Source organism: Ictalurus punctatus, chromosome 8 (genome assembly GCF_001660625.3).
Source record: "Ictalurus punctatus breed USDA103 chromosome 8, Coco_2.0, whole genome shotgun sequence".
NCBI classification, from domain to species: Eukaryota; Metazoa; Chordata; class Actinopteri; order Siluriformes; family Ictaluridae; genus Ictalurus; species Ictalurus punctatus.
In genome coordinates, this window is record NC_030423.2 from 12,369,517 (window position 1) to 12,388,902 (window position 19,386).

The window sequence follows — 19,386 nt, forward strand, 5'->3', positions numbered from 1 at the left end:
ACCACAACCCTGACCAGGATAAAAAATGAAGATGAATTTTTTAATAAAGTCATATTTATAAAGTACTGCACCCCAACCTTGCTAAACATGCATCACTCATCTAAAATAAAAATGATTATCTTTAAATAATCTTATTTTCAATTATTAGGACAGAAAAATGTTAACTAAATGGTAACTTTATAAAAGCATCTTAAATATTAACCTAAACATTACAGGTACGTTAAACAGATGACTGGATTAAAATCGTTTGGATTATAGATGAACCTTTTGTTCCATGTTCCCATGTACAGAAATGATGAGCAGTGTTCAGTGACTCAGAAACCTTATAATAAGGGAAGGAGAAATGAAATGATTCACTGAGAACACAAAACCAAATAGTGAACATCTCATTTGAGCTTAACCCCAATCCATAATGTTAATATTAAAATAATTAAGGTACATAAAATTGAGCTGAGTATGATTCTGAACAATGAAAGCCCAGATAAGAAATCCAGACCGTTCAATATTCTGTATTAAAATCATTTTTATACATTTTGGCAAGATATCATTAGCCTTTGGTAATATCCTTGTACGGTTCTAGTATGCAACAAAACTGAAACATCTGAAACAAAAAAAAACAACATTAAACCATGTTTATTTTAGCTTTAATTGAAGTTCTCAGTAAAAAAACAATACATTTTACATCCTTTCAATAAAAGTGTAGTGTCTCTTCTAGCCAACATTTCTCACTTTAACTAAAAGCATTAATCAAATAAATTTCACATACTGCTGCTTCTAATGTGTTTCCGCTAGATGGAGAAAATGAATCGCATCATTTAACCTCATCAATCAATTTAGCAATTGATGCCTTAATTGACGGCAGGGTTATACAGTTAATTGAGCACCTTTATTGTGGACTGTCATTGTTCAGGCTTCTTGAATGCACTGCCCAGCAACTGGCTGGAGGTCCTGCACAAAGGGAACCTACACAAGTAAACCTGTTGTTTGTGCCAACATTTGGTTTCATTTCAAGTAGAGAGACCTCACTAGAGGAGAGAACAAAATCATACATCATTTGCACTAGTGAGAAATCTGGGTGATGATTATAGTAGGTAACCCTGGTCTTGCCATTTGACTGCTTGTCTCCGTGGTGACAGGGTGATAGACAGCTGTGACTGATGTCATTGTCACATATTCATCTTCTGTGGAAATCAGACAGATAATGAATAAGCCAGAAGATGGAAAAGAGACTCTTTCGCAGACACTTTACTCATTCACTTCTGTTTACCTGTTGACATATGCGTACATATCATCATATCATCATATGCCTCTGTAGACTTGGCTGTCAGATGAGTTCCTTGCCACTCTGGCTCACCATCTTTTTCTGAACCAGTCTTTAAAACCTGCTGGTTTTGGATGAAGAGCTATGGCTACAAGTGGCGACTGGCTTTCAGACAGCTTGATCACTGGGTTCTGTGCTGCTGCTGCTGCAGGGCAGTACGCTTAATTGGGTTACAGAACACTTTAATTACCACACGTTCCCACATTCCTCGCTCCGCGCCCAGGCACAAAGACAGCGCAGTGAGAAACTGCAGTCCAAGGCCTGGAGTGCAGCTGCAGGGTAATTAACATTGCTGCTCGCCGCATCTGTATACAAACAAGCCCACAGCTGCCACTGATAGGGAGGATGCAGATGAGAGCATGTCCTAAAAACAGGAGGAGAGTAGATATGTGCATTAAAGGTGGGCGGACTCACCTGTATTAGAAGCACTGGGAGACTCAGCACATCAATTGATGCATTCGAGGTATTATAAATAAGAAGATTAGACTCGTCACTAGGATGCAGAGTTAAACTTTGATTTTCAGTGAGTGAATGTTGGTCATATTTATGAATCCAAAGGCTTCTATGCTAAGACAAAGGAACAAACCCCGATACTGGAACATTTGGAATTCTCATTCAGCAACCATTTTAAAATAGAATTTTATTGAAATTGGAATCTACACAAATATCCTTTTGTAACACTGCTGATTTTTTAAAAAGATATTTCTAACAAATTATTACCACTACCTATAGTATATATTACCATGCAATGTCCACGTTTTAACAAACTGATATTGACTCTGTTGGTCATATACGTGTTGTCATTGCTACTACTTTTACTACCAATATTATATTATTTTCATAATGTTATTAATTTTAAGATATATATACATATATATAAAGGACATTTCACAGATATGATTAGATAGATAGATAGATAGATAGAATCAAACATTGCTACTACTTTTACTACTAATATTATATTATTTTCATAATGTTATTAATGTTAAGATATATATATATATATATATATATATATATATATATATATATATATATATATATATATATATATGAAGAACATTTCACAGATAAGATTAAATAGATAGATAGATAGATAGATAGATAGATAGATAGATAGATAGCATCATTGCTACTATTTTACTACTAATATTGTACTGTTTTCATAATATTATTAATGTTAAGATATATATAAAGTACATTTCACAAATAAGATTAGATAGATAGATAGATAGATAGATAGATAGATAGATAGATAGATAGATAGATAGATAGATAGATAGATAGATCATTCCATTAAAGCGCTGTGGGAAAGGGCAGTATGGCTGAGGAACAGAGTGGGAGATGGGGTGGGTGTTAGAGGGCAAGGGGGTGTAAAGAATGGTGTTTGTGATCAGTGGTGTGTGTTTGTGTGTGGGATATAGTGGTGTGTATGTGTGTGTGTGTTGGGGGGTGGCTCAGCAGTCAGTGCTCAGGCCCACAGTGGCGCAGCGGGACACCCGGCTGTGCTCCCAGGATGCCCGGTTGCCGTGGCTGAGCCCTGGAATGCAGCGGCACACAATGGTGGAGCAGCTCTGAGAAGACCCTCCGTCCTGATAACCACATTAAGGGCCCACCAACATCTGTTGAGGCACAGGAGAAAGCCCCTATCTCTATGCGTTAACCCCCAACAGCACTAATCATTAACCCCCACACCCTCTGCGAGAGCCAAACAACAGCATCTTATTTGTCAGCGTTCCCGCAGAGGGATTGTGGGAGCTAATATTTTACAGCAAACAGCGTGAGAAGGGTGCCGGTGTTGGCACTGATGATAATGCTTATAGAGGAAAATGCAGGATTATACACGCATCATTGCAGTATTGAGTGTCAGTTTACTCACAAGTTATTCCAGGCTCCGACAAATGCCTTCCGCCTCATTTCTGAACTACACCCTTATGTTTTTCAATAATGGGACTTAAGTGCTGCAGTCTTGACTGTTAGGTTCACAACTCGTAATTAATGCTGCCAGAATGTAAATATGTGGTAAATATGAATTCTAGCATGATGGTAAGAGCCTGTCAAGAATGACATCTGACACGAAAAAATGTCTGATATCTTATTTGTATTCACTTCTGACACAAAACTGGATGTGTCATCCAATAACTAGATGTTTTTTTTTAAATTAATTGTAAAAGCAAGTGCACACTGAAGTGAGTAAGGTCAATGTGCAGGTGGTTCCTCTTCTGTAGACTGACAAGACATTGGCTAAGGAGCTTGACTGAAGTGAAGACAGAACAGGTGTCCTGCCACATGAAGACTTCTCACACTCCAATGTGCTCATCTGCCTCTTGGGGCCTAGAAGCCTGTCTGGCTAACATAGGTTTTAAAGCCCTGCCAATTCCACCCCGTGAACCAGGAGACAAAGATAGAAGGGGGCTTATGGTGGGGGCAAAATACAAACAGGAAAAAATGCTAAGAGAGGTGAGCGTCTTTCTCCTTGCCTCTCTCTCCCTGTGCCTCATACACAACTCTCTCTCTATCTATGGGGTCTGAGATTAGGAGCTGCAGGAGGTGCCCCAAATGCACAGGCTCCTCAAGTGCCTCCACACAAGCAAGCCCATTCACCGGCAGCTCATTACATGGGCAATTAAGTGTCGGGTGGGGTGGGGTGAGGGGTAGGAAGGGAAGGGCTGTAATAGAAGGCTGCCCCTCCAGATCCACCTCCTCCTTTTCTCTTTACTCTGTACTCTTCCCTGCGTCTTCACCTGGGCCAGGCTGGGGACACCTGCCTTCCCTGATGAAGATCCATGGCCTCATTTTCATTTTTGGAGTCGTATCAGAGACAGTGGCACACAAAACCGTGCCTGTTTCACTGCCGCCCCCCTACCCCAAGCCTGGAGAGGCAGATAGAATGACATGGCTAAGTGCTCTTGCAGAGCAGGGGCAGCTGCAAGGCTTGAAAATGGGATTTTTTGGGGGGGAAGTGGAAGTTGAAGTGGGGGCTATGCTGCTTGAGATGCGCTCTGCTTGCTTATTGGAAAGTACTTCAAGTTAGCCACAATGGGGGCCGTGCACTACCTCTGAGAAGGTCTACAGGACAGGAGGTGGGGACAGAGTGTGGGACACCTATGCTTCTCACCTGATAATCACCAGTAAATATACAAAATATAATCCAAATGCAATACCGTTAACATCTTTACTGGACAACTTTTGTAGTCTCATCACTATAAAAGTACATTTAAAAACACACACATGCAAATATAATCTAAAATGACTACAGCGATTCCAGGGTTTGTCTAGGCTCACAAGCCAGACCACTAATATTTACTGTCTCATATCACAGGAGTCAACTTGACTGGCATGGCAGATGATTAATCACCAATCTATCCCTGTAGCCTGTCGGAAAACATGCAAGATATCATTTACTAACCACTAATTGCTTCAAACAAAATCATTTAGTATGACAAATTACTTAATATTTCACATTAATGTATAATTATTTAATATTGTGGTATTGGCAAGGAAGAAACATGACCAGGAAGCATTGTTAACAATGCGCAAATTGATATTTTATTAGCAACTCGCACTTATGGCACAGAAATCTGCCTGATGGTTAGACACAGAATTGCAAAATCAGGGAAAAACAGAGCAGAGCAGAGGTGACAAACAGGTTTCACAAAACAGTAAACACAAACTAAAACAACGCACCTATATAAAAGAAATAAACACAATTTTACACATATAACACTAAATCTCAATTGACATTAAGTTGTATGAGAAGTTTTTTTCTGTGAGACTGGGTTGGAAAGTGCACTAATGCTACAGTATACACTTAATGGAATTAATCTGTGAACGTTTTTGAGTCCAACGATTATATCTTACTCTGACAATTTCTTTATGTTCGGTTGGTCCTAAGTTTGTTTGTCCATTGAAAATTGGCACAGATAAGTCAGATAAGTGCATATATATATATATATATATATATATATATATATATATATATATATATATATATATATATATATATATATACAGAAATGTGGAGAGTCATTCAGATAGAATCCTTCAAGATTCTGAAGTTTGAAGCCAGAAAAGTGTGCAAAATATATCAGACAGTCCATGGGTGGCGAGTCTCAGGATGACACTAGGGGTCGACGGCCCTGGTGTGTCTTTAAAAAACAGAACATTTACTCTATTGCATTGTAGTAGTCATGTTATATTGTATTGTGTGGTTGAATGTAATTCATGTGATGCTGCCTCAAAAAAAACTCCTACATACACAGTTTCTACATTCAATAAAAATGAATGACAACAGGGCCATTATATTATTACCAATCCAGTCATCGATACCAAGATATCAAACATGAAGACATAACCATATGGAAACCATACAGTGTCTAACTCCATGCTGCTAGCATGCACGTCTTTCAGTGGATGAGAGGAATCCTCTCTTGTTAACACGTTCAGGCTGACCGGCTCCTCTCAGCACCTGAGGGCCAGAGGAGAGCTCAAGTCCAGGTAATGGAGGAAGAGGAAGGCCAGAGTAAAAACAAACAAACTCAGCCTCCATCCATCAGCCGAGCCTCCTCTATCCTGGGACTGTTTACTTAAAGCATGTCTACTGTTTGCAGCTTTGCAGCAGTGCCTTGTGGGTACAAATATCTAAGCTCAACTCGTGTTGTATGTCTCCAATATTAGCTGCTGTGAGTTTCTCTGTACCAGGGTTTAGTCATGTTTGGTTGCATTTTTGTGGTGCTTGATCACTGGTGTAATTTTTCAGGTGTTCAATGTGTTACAAATGATGCATTCTGCTGCTAATGTACATCAAGGTATCACTTTTTTCCAGAGCTACACACAAACAAACACACACACACACACACACACACACACAAATATATATATATATATATATATATATATATATATATATATATATATATATATATGCCATCTAAACTATGCTCGAGCTGTCTGTCTGTCTGCATCCAGACATCACATACCTGGCCTTATCTGAGGATGGTTTAGTTTGTTTCGATGTTTATAAGAGCAGTTATCATAGGTGGCTTCCTAATGCCTCCTTTTCCTTCTCTCTCTCTCTCTCTCTCTCTCTCTCTCTCTCTTTCTCTCTCTCTCTCTCTCTCTCTCTCTCTCTCTCTCTCTCCACTCACCTGTGACAGAGCACTTCCCCTGTCCTGCTCTTATCAGCCCACAGAGGAAATGCCTGCCCCAGGTAAACAAGACCCCCTGACCTTCAGGCTCTGCCTCATGCTGCAGCAGACAAGGTGTTTTTTCTGCTCCATGGAAAGCAGCAGTGGTGTAATCCTCTATGCCATTCCCAGATTTAATCTAATCTATAAATCAGCAGGTGTAAAACAGGAACAGTTTATCAGCATAGTGAATGTACTGTTCTGCACTCATGCCAGTATGCTGAGTAATGTGCAGAAACAGACATAATTATAAAATGAAAACTATGTATGGCAATAATAACTTCTAAAATGCATTTAATAGAGATAATCTAAGGCATTTCAGCTTTGATATACATGCTAGCATGCTAGCATTTTTTTCACCTTGCATCTATATGTGCAATTAACAGGGACAATAATTGTAACATATTTCTTTGTAATAATTCTTCTTTTCAGATATGGGGCTTCTTTTACAGAGAACTAGAATGTAGATAAGTCTATGAATGTTCCCCAGTTCCCACCTGATTGAGGAATACCACAAAACCTGTGGTTACTATGTTGGTCCAGTTTTGGAAAGTTGGATAAAACTATGTACAGACATACTGAAGGAAAAATCAACATAAAGTGTTTTAGTAAGGTGTTGGGCTACAACAATCCACCAGCTTCAACGGGACTACAAGTCTCTGGAACTGCACTCGAGCAAATAACACCATTCTTCCAAAAGATATTTTTTCCACTTCATGATGATGATAGTGGCGAGCCCTATCTAACACGTCACTCCAAACTCTCCTATGTGTTTACAATTGGGTTGAAATCTGGTGACCTTAAAGGCCATAGAATATCATTTACTTAATATTCATCTGCATGAAACCATTCATTAAGCCCTCATGTATTGTGGATGGAGGTGTGGATAAAGAGAGGACTTTCATTAGTATAGGAATGTATCATCATATGATAAAGGTGAACAGTGAATTAATTTGGGGACAAGTGGACACAAACCATGCCAGCAAAATTCTCCCAACATGAATAACAGCGCCACCAGTTTTCCATTTATTTTGGCACCCTTCTGTAAAAACAGCTTTGGTAAGACATTCTTTCATGTCTGTCTTATCCTAGTTTATTTTAAGATTGTAACCCTTGTTTTGAATTTGAGTGATATATAGTTTATTGAGGGACGTAGTTGATCAGCTGCCCTTAGAGTTCCATTATAAGTGACTTAGGGGGACTTTTCTCAGTACTGGAAAATGTTTCAAAATAATTGTATGTGGTTACTGAACACTAGCTACAGACGTGGTGGACAGAGGTTAGGTGGGCACAAATGATCAATAAAGTAGTCCAATAAATAAAAAGTGATCAAAGAGTTATTATCAATCCTGGCAATTAATTGCCTGGCAAGTATTTATTCTTTAATAAATAATTCTCTTTTCCAAAAAGAAAAAAAAAGATAAATACAGTACAATGATCATACATGCAGAGTGTGATAAGAACTTGAACACCTAAACACACAGGAACACACACACTAATACAAAAGGCTTTTCAGTGATCTGTTTGTCGAGCAGCGCTAGGCTTTGAGTGACACCGTGTCCATTTCTCATCTCTGTAGGGGGAAGAGTGTATGTTGTTCCTGGAGTAAAGGGGCTACTAGTTGTTGAGCCACTGCTGACCTTTTGTGTGTGTGTGTGTGTGTGTGTGTGTGTGTGTCTTGCACTGTACAAGCAGAAAATGATATCGAATTAGCCATGTAAGGGAATACCGGTACTTGAAACCTTCGCCTTGTGCCTCTGTTTGTATGTGTGTTTGTGTGTGTGTGTGTGTGTGTGTGTGTGTGTGTGTGTGTGTGTGTGTGTGTGTGTGCGTGTGGCTCCCGGAAAGAGAGGTGCTCCCTTGGGACCAGTAGTCCTGTTTGGTACGCATATTCCCACAGTTCTATTTCCCAAGGGATGCCCCATCCCACATACATACACACACACACACACACACACACACACACACACATACCCACACATACCCACACATGCACATAATAACACAAACATGAATGCACATATGAATATTGGTAAACATGTACACTAACAGAAACACATAGAAGAGACCTCAGAGGCTCATGCTCATCTTTCTGATTCTACCACCCCAGGGTTACACACCTCTCTGTATTTCTCTCTGTATGTCTCTCTTTCATTATTTCTTCATCTAGCCATCCATGCTGCCCCCCTCCCCCCTCCACCCCACCATGTTACCTGAGCCAAACATGCACAATTCTTCTTGATGTGCTGCTTCCCACGGTGAACAGTCTGGGTGGGTGGTTGCAGGGCTCCCCCATGACCAGACACTGAACAGTGATGGACAATGAGGACAATGCACTCTGATGATGCTGGGGAACTGACCAGCTTCAGCTGTATGGATTAGAAAAAAAAGGCCCCGTTAACTATAAAACTGTTGAATTAAACAGAGAAGGCTCACTAACTACACCTACTGATAATAAACTCAAAAAACGATTGTGGTCAAAATATCAGAGTAAAAATGTACGCTTAATGACTTGATAAAGCCTGATTAGGTAATTACCTAATTAAAACATGTTCCTGCAATTATTATTATCATAAATTCCAACCGTAACTGTGATACAAATGTTACTCATGTGCTACTATCAGACTGTACCATAAAATGTATACGCTCTTCATTAAACACCACAAAGCACATTTTGGCTCTGTGGTGGGAAACTCCAGTTCAATCACACACCAGAGCCCAAACTGAGACACTTTTGTATTAACACCAATATGCTGACACACTAATTAGGTGCAGCACTTCCTCAGAGTTCCTAAATGAAGCTGAAGTAATTGAATTTGGTATTGTAGCCCCCACTGTCCCAGGCTGCAGGTCAGCAGATAGGCCAGGCTAAAGATAAGCAGAACAATAGGTCAGGCAGGGGAGCGGGTATGGTGTAATCCACCATCTCTGACTCATCTCCCTCCTGCCTGGGGGTCTGGACAGAGGAGGTTGTTAAACCAACGTCAAATACTAAAACATCCTGCGTCAATGACTGATCTTTCTCTCCTCCTGACCCAGTAGCTGAACGCTTTTACACCCTTCACACCTCAGTGGGAGCAAAGGGAGGGTGTGGACTCTTCACCGGCTCGGAGGGGTGTTTGATGTTAGCGTATGCATGTGTGTGTTTTCACAATAACACCACGTACAGCAATTTCTCAGGTCTCGCAATCTCTTGGAAGACACTTTCAAATCATTCGGCACAAAAAGACACCGAAACTAAACGCTTGATTGGAGAGAAATAAAAAGACAGTGGGTCTAATTTCAAATTGATGTCTATGTTCTGTCACTTAAGGCAGTCCAGACAGGGTTTCGCTGAGCTTCGTATGATTGTTATGGCCAAAATGCGTGATTTCTCTGTCAAAATTTGCAGTTTTTTGTGAGAAACTGCTTGAGTTGGCGAAATTGCAATTGCAAGAAATAGTCTTTCACTGTGATGTTTGTTGGTAAATGAGACCTTTTAGCTGTACTCATGATCAACACACGTGAATCAGAGAGGGCTTTGGCTGAATGCATATTGTGATGACGTCACGTGGTTCGCTGTAATGGCGTCACATGACACATCTTGGCCCAAAAATCTGCGGAAAATCTGCTGTGATTTTGAAAAATTGCAAGCCCCTCTGAATATTGCTGTTTCCTTGACTCTGTGTTCATTTCCGCGACCACAAAATCGCAAAATCCTGGAGCGACTCATATCTCATATCTTACTGTCTATTTCTTAAATACACCAGTGCTGATCTACCTTCACTAAGATTTTACAGAGAGATTTAAAGCTCATGAAGATTGGCATAAAGCCATAAAACTGATTATATACTGTATAAAAATGTGTTTTAAAAATAAATAGATTTATACTGTATATAAATTGAATACACTGGTTTTTCTTCAGTAACTGCTTTATTCTGACCAGGGTTATGGTGGATCTAGAGAGTATCCCTGGAACACTAGGTGTGAGGAGATAATATACCCTGGATGGGACGCCAGTTCATTGCAATTTAGCAAAGACAATCCACCTATTGAAGAGGAGGCAGGAGGAAACCAGATAACCCCGGAGGAAACCCATACAGACATGGAGAATAACCCCAAGTTACAACATTAAAGTCCATAAATAAAGTTATGTGTAATAAAGTGGAATTACAGGAATAAGTGTTGAAAACTCTAAGAAAAAGCAGTTCTCCGAGGCAAGGTAACACAAGGAACCAGCTGAAATCCGTAAGTAATTATAAATCCTATCTGTGCAAATTAATATCAGCTGGAGTAGTAAATTGATGGTTATAAAAAGGCTTTTTGTTACCAAGGTGTCACACAAGAAACATCTCATGATGGGTAAAAGCAAAGAGCTCTCCCAAGACCTTCACAACCTTATTGTTGCAGAACAGATTGATGGAATCGGATACAGACGTACTTCAAAATCTCTGAATCCTCCAGTAAGCAACATTGGGGCCATTATCTGCAAGTGGATTTAAAAAAATAAAATAAAATCTGTGGTTTTCATTCTGGTTTGACTCAACTGTTTTCCAATCACATCATGCGACAGTGTTTTACTCAAAAATGTATTGTTTATATGCTGAAAGTATGTTTTGGCCAACTGACCGAAAAATTTGTGCACCATGAGTTCACAGTTGCACTGGTCCAGGGTGGGACAAGTTATGTAGGAAAGGTTGTTCTGGAGAATTTGTCCCTTGTTTTTCTGGAAGTGGAACCGGTATTTTAAAGTGAAACAGAAAATAGTTTTCTGTTTAGACTAAACAGAAACAAAAAAAAAGTGTCTTGATGCACCTTACAGTAAGAAAGGCAAGTTGATGAGAGGGCAAAGAAGTGCAATCAGGAATAGTACATTCAGAACATTGCTCGTCTCTATGATAGTTGGCAGTACACACTTACGCATTTACACACACACACACACACACACACACACACACACACACACACACACACACACAGCTCATGAGGATAGGAAGCCCTGGCTGAGGCAGGTTAATATCAGGTACACTTGACAACAATGGTTGCCCTATGAAAAGACCCAGCTGTAATAAGTTCTTTGTTGGTTCCTTCCAGCTCCACCACATCCCATCATTACTCATCCTGCTAACCAATTTGCTGGTTGGCATGGCAACAACCGCAGGCCGAAGCCAAGAAGCAGGACTGGAATCTCAATAGCTGAAGGAGAGCATGAAAGTGAAGGAGAGAAGTTTAAAAATGTCCTCTGTGACCCTTCGCTGTGCCACAATTCACAAACAGAAATGAGTGCGAATGCAAGGATTGCCATATGTCACAGTTTTATATCTAGAATTAATAATAACCCAACTCATGCATCCTACGTATTACTTCAACAATCTAAAACTGCTAATTCTGTTGTTTTGGTTCAAAGGTTTAGGTGTATACTTTAGAGGTCCCTGAAGGGTGTGTATAGGCATGCAGGATTATATTAGGCTCTAATTTCCAATAATTCAAGCCTAATTATATCACTTTGCAACATTTCATTTGTGTAAAGGACTAGTTAGGCACATCAGATAAGTATGGTCAGCCACTAATGCATGTGTGTGTCAAGGTGGGGTGTGTGGAGGCATGCAGGATGCAGCACAGTGTGTGGAAGCAGCCGGCTGGATTGGGCCCGAGTGCGCAGGTCAGTGTGAGGCGGTCAGCAGCTGCCTCCTGGCCGTAGTCCCACGCTTCCCAGGCTGGGGGAGGATTGACAGCTCGCTAATAAAATCAGAGCGGACCCATTGTTCCGGGGCCAGAGCCACCGCTGCTGTTTACTCTCTCCCATATGCATTATTCAACGGCCCAGGAGCTCCCAGGGAAAAGGGGGGTCATTCAGGGAGCCTCTTGCCCTTGTTTTGTTTTGCTAATTTTCAATTAAAATAAACCACGGGTGCTGGAGCACGAGAGAAAGAGAGCACTATGGAGAGATAGCTTTCCCCCTACTATTTACTGTGTGACGTCTAAGGGGATTATGGCTGATCACATAAATGACAATAAAACGCTACTTACAGAGTATTATTCCAGTGACATCGCTGTTATTTCACATACGGGGTTAGAGAGGGGACAATCAGACATGATGCTGCTTCAGTGTACTTAAGCTTTTACACTCTGCGTGATGGTTAAATACCTGTCACACACTAATGAGCCTGTGACATTAATCCAAGCAACAGTTTGCATTCTTGTGGATGAGATATTAATACAGACACACATCATAATTTTAGGTATGTTTTCATTATATCGGTCACAGTACCAGATACCTAGTCTGCTTAATCTGTTTGTCATCCCATAATTATCTCAGACTAGTTAAGGGAAATCATTAGAAAGAGTGAACAGTTGTTGTTGTTGTTGTTTTTTTTCAAGAGATCAACAATATGCACATTCCTTTAGATTCAGAACCAACAGGATAAAGGTTCCAGCAGGCATTCAACAGGCATTGAGTATTAATCATCCTACAGGCTATTAAATATCAGTAATCTGCGCAGGGCAGTGATGATCAATAAGTGCACCGGCAGGCTGTTATTGTTCGCTTTTTTCACGCAGGAGGAGGCTCCACTGACCAGGCGGGGCCGTGCACAGATGCAGTGACAGTGGGGAGCGAGAGAAGTTAAAGATTCACCACACATCTGTTCCTCTGCCACCGGAGCGGACACTCAGGCTCCTACCCCTGCTGCTGCCTGTCCACAGGCCTGTCTCTCTCCATGTCTGTCTGTCTGTCTGTCTTCCTGTTGTCTATCCCATACAGTAACTGCCCGTGTGCTGTCCACCTGTCTCACTCTCTGCGTCCCACAACACAACTGACTCACTGCTTCTTCACAGTTTGCCTAACTGATTAAACTCTCACTGATTTCCAGAAGCAACATATAAAGTAACTAGTGTATTACTTACGTATATAATTTCCTTTGAATGAGCCGTATATCTGCTGATATTCAAATATTTCTACAATACAAATCAAAACTACACAGTTTATATTACCTGCCAAATTTATTTTAAGTGTCTGTAAAACCTGTGTAGTTACACATAAGCTACAGTATACATGCAACTATAATATAATGTATGTACGGTGGGGTTCCAGACGTCTGAACCCGCTAGTGAAAATGCTTTCATTTGGCATTCTTTTCTAATTTAAAACATTTTTTTTAAATGACAAATGATATTATCCGCAATAAAATGAGTCAAAGTTAAATATTACACCCTGGAAAGTAGAATTGACATGAATATCAGAATTAGTATTATACAGAAAGTGTTCGATCATATAGCAGTGTCATCTGAACATGTGCCTCAGTAGAAGAGATCAAAATCAAGGAAAATCGGGCATTTTGTACAAAGGATGCAACAATGTCAATATCATAAATTTGCTTAAATTTAATTAGTGGCCTAGATATAGTGCAGGATCTTAGATAGTGTGTGTGTGTTTGTGTATATTATCGTATTTGTATATAATATTCAAATGATTTGTTTTAAACGAAAAAAAAAAAAGATTTTTACCCAGTGATACTTCTCTTACTGATGATCACTATAAAGATATGCATAATTACCTATATTATGAGGATATATGTGTATTTACACAAAATCTCGTACTGTGAATATAACCTTATTTACGTTATAGTGGCATGTATGGTTTACTTTTTTTATCTGGATTTTGCTGTGTAACTTGCACTTTGATTATTAGATTAGATCAAGTTTGTGATTGGCAAGACAAAATGTTGCCTTCAGTCTGTATAGACAGATGTCTGCTGATATTTCTTTGCTAAGCTAGGTAAATAATTAAAATTGGGCACTGCTATATGTGAGACAAATTAGATATTAAATATTGGAAAACAAAAATATATTTATAGGCTAATCCTTCATTGAAGTACGATCTCTTTTTCCACTAGAGTCAGCAGAGATTCTGGAGGAATTCATTATTATACAAATAAACTGTTTATAATCATAAAATCAGTCCACGGTGTTTTATACACTTGTTAAATCATCCTGAAACACAGAGCTTCTACTGGACATCTTTGTGAAAAAGAAAAAAAAAAAACACACAAAAAAAGATTATCTCCATCAGGGCATCAGTAACTTCTTCTCATCCTTGTCATCTTCTCATATAAGGAGATGTTACGAGAGAGAGAGACGGAGAGAGAAGGAGACTGAAAGAAACTGTGGAGTGATCTGTGAAGTAAGCGAGAGTGGAGTTAGAAGAGAGAAAGGCCCTTTGGCCGTGCTGAATGGGGCTCAGGGTGCAGGTGAGCACTTGAGGAAGGCCTCGCACCTGCCCCCATTGTTCCTGACTAATGGCTTTATGGTGAGGAGGATCCGTCTGCCTCGTAAAGCCAGCAGGCCACTAGTACTAAAGTCTCACTGCTGTCGAGGCATTGTGCGAGGGTACGAGAGCATGTGTGCGTACAGGCAACGGTCTGCTTAATGAAGCATCCAAGCACATGGACACTGTAAGAAAGAGATGTAACCTCATATATCCAAGAGACAGATTTACATAAACTGAATAAATTAAATAAATGAATAAAATTGAAAAGAACACAAACCCGTCCCACACGAAATGGGAGCAATATAGCTGGACTTCATATAATAAAAGTTACAGCTTCGAACATCCCTTCACACCCTAACCGTAACCATTCATATGCACTTGCTTGTGTCTTTACACTGAGCTGGAGCCTGTCCTAATCCTAGCAATGTACAGCTCAGCAACAGATATTAATAGTAATGAAAATAATAATAGACTCATTCACACAGTTTACCCTTGTGAGCAAACACATATACAGAGAGAGAGAGAGAGAGAGAGAGAGAGAGAGAGAGAGAGAGTAAAGAACGTTCTTCTCACCACTGTCAGTGTCTGGTTTCACACTGTTAATGACTGTGTACTGTTTACAGTGCTGCTTCCTCACTTGCCAGTGTCACATTACTACAGTTTCACTGAAGACACATACACACAGCTGCAAAACAAGAGAAAAACATTGGTTAAAAGATATGATTTTGTTCTAAAACCATTTTTTAAAAAATAATAACAATAAAATAAAATAAAAACACTTAATTATGATCTTAATAAATTGGGCTGATCGGCAGCTTCCCTAAAGCAGATGGCTGTCTCTGCGGGACTGTTAGTGTCAGGCATGAAAGCCTTTAGCTCATCAGGTCAATGACAGTAAACACCCACATTAACATTTAATTTATTCCAATTTCTCTCATACGTACAGTATTATAGATAAGAACCAAATTATATGACAAAAAAAAACTAAATCTATGAGTAGCTTTTCTTGGCAAAGCCATCTTAGAAACCAATTACAGCACAAGTAATAGATCATTATTTCCCCGAATCAGCCCAGCTTATGGGGGTGGGGGTCAAAGATGGCCACCAAATGGAAAAGAGAGGTTTTTTTCTTAAATAGAGAGGGGCACAATAAAGACATAATCATCTCACCCTCAACTTTTTTCCTCTCCAACTTTCCGTTTTTTAATTTGCTGCCTGTGAAGTGCTACCTAATTTACTTTTTTGCCACATCCCTCCGAGGTGCCATTGTTGTGGCCGCCGAGCCGCCGCGCTTCCTCTCTTAGCTCAGCTCGGCGTGAAATTGGTTTAATGAAGCCGAAAGGTATGAAGCACTGTAGATTCCAGCGACGCTGCTTCGTTCCCCCCACCGCCAACTCCCCCTTAAGCTCACTCATATTACATCCTCATTTTATAAATCAGCAAATAAAAGATCACTATCTCTCACATTACATCAGTGGATATTACAGCCCGGGGAATGAAAATGGCCTGAAACACTGTTTTTCCAGGGCGCGTGTGTGGAAAGTCAAGCTAATGGGTAATATCAGGGAACTTATAGGTGTGTTCGCTGGGTCACTGGGCAAGACGCAGTAAAGTTATCTGTTGGCCTACAATACACACTGACCCTGAGAAACGGGCTCTCGGGTTACTCTTCCTCCTGGGTGGGGTTCTTATGGGATATCAAGGGATGTCCTGAGAGATTATTGTCTGTAAGTGAGGTGTGAGAGAGAGCGAGAGAGAGAGAGAGAGAGAGAGAGAGAGAGAGAGAGAGAGAGAGAGAACACATGTAAGTGAGAAGGAGACAGAGAACTGTATGGAGGTCTGCTACATTATATGATGCCTCTACTGGTATATCGTTTACGGCTCTTCGTCCTGTTTTTGGACAATTGCATGAAAACACATACTGTAATGGAATATTTAGATCCCCGCTGGTGGATGAGACACTGAACCCTGATTCAGACTTCATAAGCAACCGGGAGAGGGGGGTTGTCTGTTCAAAAGTGGGCTAGCTAACTGTTGGGAGTGTGTGTGTAATTGTGTGTGTGTGTGTGTGTGTGTGTGTGTGTGTGTGTGTGTGTGTGTGTGTGTGTGTGTGTGTGTGTGTGTGTGTGTGTGTTTTGGGGATTACAATGAGGAGCCTGTGTGAGATGAGAGGATGTTAGACAAGTAACAGGGAACGAGTAACTGTCTCTGTGGGTGCACTGGTGTGACATGAACATTACAGTCAATTACTGTCAGAAATGTATGTCAGGCTTTCAAAGCAATATACGTTTCAGTTGTGTGTGCAACTGTAGCTTGAAGCGCAAAACACTTGTGGCATGCCAAACGTATTTCACTAGCAGCGTTTGCCCTGCAAAAGAGAGATGCTGAGAAGAAGAAACAAACAGACTAAATTGTCAGTGATCATCCTATCATCAGCTGTGAGCCTGCTATGTAACAGTTGGTCATCTTTTAAAAGCTGAACATGGCTGTGCTTGGACTCATTTGTTGTGCATACAAATGGGGGCTAGTGCAGGACATCACACGCACATAGATACAGACGAAAGTGGTGTTTATGGCGCTGTTAAACTAGCATGTTTATTCCTCCGAATGATCTGCAGTGGAGACCAGCCGGTGCGATTAGGAGTACAGCACTGTAGGAGTGCTATCTCTTACAAGTAATTACTCAACTATCAGGAAACACTGGCACAGGTCTGACAAAGCAAACGAAAGATGAGAGACAGCAACTGGAAAAAAGAAGGGGGGGGGGGGGGGGCGCTACAATTTCATACAAGGGCCCACTTTTCCAAACAAAGGCTAGGTACATCTGATGAGGGAAAATCTGTTCCTGTTATGTTCCTATTTACCTCATGTCCAAAGTGTGCCTCATGCTTTCATCTGCTGGCTTATGGTTATAGAGATAAATAAAGAGACTTGCATGATATGGTTTGTCCTGATAAACGTATTCTAGACTACACAAAATAATATAACAATCGTGTATTATTGGTTCTACAGTAATTGTTATTAAATGAAACTCTTCAATTCTCATGCCTCATCCTGTGGAATAATACAGCTGACCTGCTTTCCAGCTGCAGTATCAGATCATTCCACTGGTAGGAGCTACTGAGCAGTGTTGAGAAAGTTAGTTATTTACTGCCTTTGAAATGAGTCACAACGCTACAATGTGACACAATTATATGCAGAAATTTAAAGAAAGTTCGATAACACAACAAAGATTTTTATTTTTTTTTAAATCTGTTTAGAGATCACAGATCAGATCTGAACAGGATCCCATTCACACTGTCTTTCAGGCTGGAGTGTGTTTGTGGTCGGAGGTTGTGAGACAGGTCAAACACAAAGGTCACACTGATGAGGCAGATCTGGTGCCCTGTGCTAAGAACCAACAGGAAAAGCAAACTCTGACAAAGTTTAACACCCAAGATAAACAGGGTAATATCAAATAAACAGCTGCAAGACTACACAAGTGTGGCTCCTCTCACCTTCTCCTTTGTCCTATTTAAAAAGCCTCAAGGTGCAGAGCAGTCATGGGGACGGTCGCGGGAGGGCAATGTTATAACACATCGCTGAAACTGTGTTGCGCTCGTCTGATCGAAGACTGTATGCCTTATTCTTACTGCAAAGTTGATATGTACCATCTATTTCCAGACCATAAAAGATGCCATTTCCATTCTGCTGCTTATATATTTATACATCTTTACTGTGTCATATAAAGTGTGATGTTATAATCATCATCATTATCATCATCATTATTATTTATTTATTTATTTATTAGGAACATTTTGCGACCAATTACGTTAACTGGCAACAGGTCAGTAACATGATTGGGTATAAAAAGAGTATCTTAGAGAGGCAGAGTCTTTCAGAAGTAAAGATGGGATGGAATCTGGATGGAAGCATCTGGATGTTGCTATAAAACCTGTATATACCTTTCAGAATTGATGGTGCATTTCTCAGTATTCAAGCTGCCAACTCCATCGGCACTAATGCACTCCCATACCATCAGAGACGCAGGCTTTTGAACTGAGCACTGATAAGAAGCCGGATGGTCCCTCTCCTCTTTAGTCCTCTTTAGTTTAGTGTCTATGGTTTTTCAAAAAGTATTTAAAACTTCCATTCGTCTGATCACAGAACAGTTTTCCACTTTTCCCCAGTCCATTTTAAATGAGCTTTGGCCGAGAGAAGACGGCGGCATTTCTGGATCATGTTCACATATGGCTTCTTCTTTGCATGATGGAGCTTTAAGCAGCATTTGTGGATGGCACGGCGAACTGTGTTCACAGACAATGAGTTCTGGAGGTGTTTCTGCACTGATTTCACTGATTTCCATTACAGAATCATGCCTGTTTTTTAATCCAGTGCCACCTGAGGGCCCGAAGATCACGGGCAACGCAATACTGATTTTCACCCTTGTCCCTTGTGCACAGAGATTTCTCAAGAATCTCTGAATCTTTTGACGATATTAGGTATTGTAGATGATGAGATATTCATAGTCTTTCTCAATTTTACATTGAGGAACATTATTCTGAAATTGTTCCACAATTTGTAGATGCAGTTTTTCACATTCGTTAATGAACCTCTGCCCATCTTTACTTCTGAAAGACTCTGCCTCTATA

The 19,386-nt window shown here is 40.3% G+C and overlaps 1 long non-coding RNA gene across 1 annotated transcript in view; it reads right to left on the bottom strand.

Moving 5' to 3' along the window:
• Window positions 1-628: 628 nt before the first annotated feature.
• LOC108269265 (uncharacterized) overlaps window positions 629-19,386 on the bottom strand; it is a 19,986-nt gene continuing 1,228 nt past the window's right edge. The window contains exons 1-5 of the long non-coding RNA XR_001813440.3: window positions 16,398-19,386; window positions 15,329-15,440; window positions 8,721-8,876; window positions 1,268-1,685; window positions 629-1,181 (exon numbers count right to left, since the gene is read on the bottom strand). The exon at window positions 16,398-19,386 is cut by the window's right edge and continues 1,228 nt beyond it. This is a non-coding gene — a long non-coding RNA (uncharacterized LOC108269265). The remainder of the gene's footprint in view (window positions 1,182-1,267; window positions 1,686-8,720; window positions 8,877-15,328; window positions 15,441-16,397) is intronic.